Source organism: Centruroides sculpturatus, unplaced genomic scaffold (genome assembly GCF_000671375.1).
Source record: "Centruroides sculpturatus isolate CEXI.00-Female unplaced genomic scaffold, Cexi_2.0 scaffold4388, whole genome shotgun sequence".
Lineage (NCBI taxonomy): Eukaryota > Metazoa > Arthropoda > Arachnida > Scorpiones > Buthidae > Centruroides > Centruroides sculpturatus.
In genome coordinates this window covers 425-3925 of record NW_019388475.1, presented here as the reverse complement: position 1 = coordinate 3925, position 3501 = coordinate 425, and the positions used below count along the sequence as shown (strand labels likewise).

At 25.8% G+C, this 3501-nt stretch overlaps 1 long non-coding RNA gene across 1 annotated transcript; it reads right to left on the bottom strand.

Annotated features, from left to right (window-relative positions):
- Nucleotides 1-647: 647 nt before the first annotated feature.
- Nucleotides 648-3133, bottom strand: LOC111616956. Its single transcript, XR_002755349.1, has 3 exons — nucleotides 3091-3133; nucleotides 2757-2826; nucleotides 648-911 (listed from the first exon to the last, which is right to left on the bottom strand). It is a non-coding gene; the product is annotated as an uncharacterized LOC111616956 (long non-coding RNA).
- Between the last annotated feature and the right edge of the window lie 368 nt (nucleotides 3134-3501).

Here is a 3501-nt window from a genome sequence, read left to right as displayed (position 1 = left end):
TATATAATTATAATTTTAATATATTTCGCTATTATTTACTTATTTATTACTTAAAAAACTTAGTTTTTTTAAATAAATAATTATATCTGTATAAAAATTCAATTAAATGTATTAAAAGTTTAACATTTATAATTATATAATATATCAATAACATAGTTTTTCACTGTATTACAAGTATATAAATATATAATTCACTGTATATAAAGCATATTGACTGCAACTTAGTTCTTAACTATGTTAAAGTATATAAATACAGTAAAACCTCTATTAACGGACACCCTCGAATAGCGGACACCGCTACTTAATTAATTAACGCACATTTTTACCCTTCAAATAGGACATTGTATATTTACCAGTAAACAGAGGGCAAACTTCTCCGTCCCGACGGTGTCCGCTATTCGGAGGTTATACTATACAATGAATTATATACAGTATACACATATATTTACGGATAAATATAATAGTTGTCCTATTTGAAGGGTTTGGAGATTGTAAAAATGTCCGTTAAGTAGAGGTGTCCGCTATTGGAAGGTTTCACTGTATATCAAGTATAGTTCTTCACTATATAAATATTTCAAAACATTGTGTATATATTCTTCAATATTAATATAAATATACAATTATTAAAAAATTAGCTTTGACAGGAATAAACATTCAAATATAGTCAAATATGTCAAATCTCTTATGCATGTAACTTACTAATATTAAAAATAAATATATAAACCTTACAAATATGTAATTTAATATAATATTTACCTTTTTTTCTCCGATTTCTTCAAAACTATCACAAGATATATCTTTTTTCGGTAAATTTAATAGTTCGTACCGATGATTTGGTTTCATAACTAAGCTTTGGTTTTAAACCCGTTATCCCCGTCCAAGTAGACGTTGTATTCAAAAATAACAGTAATCTGATCGATAATAATAATTTAAATTAAATATATATAATATAACTAACGACAAATATTGAAGTTTTTATTAAGCAAGAAACAACAACAACCATCATTGATTGCCATTACTACATTGAATGAATAATGTCGTCATTCGCCGCAAGTAGCGCTACTGTCGAAATCGTTTATTCCGGAACCTCTGGCGGTAATATTAAAAATCGATTTGTTTTTTTTTTAAATCAATTCTTAAAATTTAATGTTTATGTGTATTTTTAATTTTAAAAAAATAATTTTTAATAATATTAAATAAGCAATGTTAATAATAATAATAATATATAAAACATATTAAATTGTATATTTAATTCAGTAGTAATAAATTAAAATAATGTCTGTATTTGTGATAAAGTGTTAAAGGATAAAAATAAATATGATTCTTTATGGAAATTAGATTCATTTAATTGTTTATTTCGCTAAAATCATTAGGTGGTGAGAATCGCGACTAGTAAAGCATAAACCGGCTGGTTGATATACATAGTAACTCATTAACCTATAAATCACGAGGACAATTCCTGAATTCCAACCAGTACAAAACGAAAAATCTATTGACTGATGATATAATCAACTCAGATTCGGAAGCGGTTAAGATGGCGGTTCCGAAAGAGGCGGTGCTTCAATCAAATAAATGCATAAAAGGAAATACATAACAGCGCATATGATAAAATAATTATCTATTTAAGTAAAAAACGAAGCTTATCAAATGATTATATTGTAATAAACTATAATAAAATTTATTTCATCTATATATTAATATATTTCGTTTGTTCATTATCTTGTTTACTGTAACATATTTTGAAATTTTATAATAAAATAATGTAAATTGCTATCCGGATGATCATCGATAAGAGATTCTCCTACTGATGTGAATATGAATTTGATCCGAAGCTCACTTCTCAAGAGTACAGTAATTGGAATCAGAATTTCGTTTTCATATATTCAAGCATAACAGTCACACCATTGTAGATCGAATCTGGTCTTAAATTAATGGGTAAAATTATATCTTGCCCTTGAGCATTTATATTTTGTGTAATAAATTTAAATATCTTCTCGGTGGCGCGTTAAACTATGGGCAAAATGGGCAATTGCCTGGGCCCCAAACCAATCTTCTATAGGAAAATACTCCCTCTAAAAAATTCCCGCGAAGAAAAATATCTGAAGTTAACGCTGTAGATGGGGCTCCCTGATTCAAATTCGCTTGGGCTTCATGAAGCCGTAACGCGCCACAGTATCTTCTATGAGTAACGTTCAACACCATTTATTCAAGAAACCGGTTAAAAATATAAATTTAATTTAATTGCCAATATAATAATTACTAATTCGAAAACTAATGTAATAAAGCTTTGAATATTAATAACATTATTAAACAACGTTATTCAGAGAAACGATTCTATGTATACATTGTGACTGTTCAGAAATCATTTATTGAACTTTAATAAATAAATAAATTATATTTATTTTTCTAGATTTCTTGAAAAAATTATACAATTATCTTAAATTATAATTTTTAAAAAACTATAACACTTTATATCAATAGTAGATCCAGAAATACCCAAAGGAAGCTAACTCAAAAATTCAAAATATTTGAATAATTAATAAAGACCTTTTATTAACATATGCAAAATGATTGTATTGCAAATGGTTTGATTTTGCCTCATAAATATTTTTAAAAACAATGTGTGACGTTCAAATAACGTGTGTTTGTGTCAATGGGGAGGGCTTAAGTTACTGTATCTTTTTTTCTTCATTCTTCATACTTAATATTCGTGTTTGGGCTGCAATTTGAAAAAAAAAAAAAAATTGTAGACTTACTTGTCAGTCTGTCCGTCTGTCTATCTTTCCTTTAGTCTGAAGAACGGAGTTAGATAGATGAAAGCCGAGACTATCAATAAATATGGAGAGATTAATAAACGAACTTTCGATACAAATCGGAAGTCACGTTATTTCAATACTACAGTATTTTTGTTATGATTAGATTAAAAAATTATATTATGTTATATTTAGTTTTTCATTATTTTAAAATATTACAAAACTAAAATTTCCGAAAAAATTTTAAGTTAAACTTTTTATATTTTATTACTCTATTAGCAATCTTCTCATATAATCTGATCTTAAAAAAGAGGGAGAAAATGCCTGGAAACTTTACCTTTTGTGTAAGAAAGTCTTCCAAACTTTTTACAACAAAATCTATTTAAAAAAAATAAAGAATTATTATTATTTATGTGAAAATAATTTTAATTTATTTACGCTATTATTAATGCATATTATCAAGTAGTATTTAACTATGACAACTTAAATAATGAAACATTATTAAAATATTTTAATTAGTATAGCTTCTAGTTTTTATAGATTACTTATAGTTTGATCTTTACTACTAATATATAATATTTATTTTCTTGTAGAGACAGGTTTTGGTAACAAAAAAATTTTAACAGCAAAAACTCAAGAATTAAGAAAAAAATAAATGTGGAATGACATATCATAATGCAATAAAATGAAAAATTTTTGTTTCTAAAATTTTGTAACCGACTAAACGAAATTACAAATTTTAGAAGCA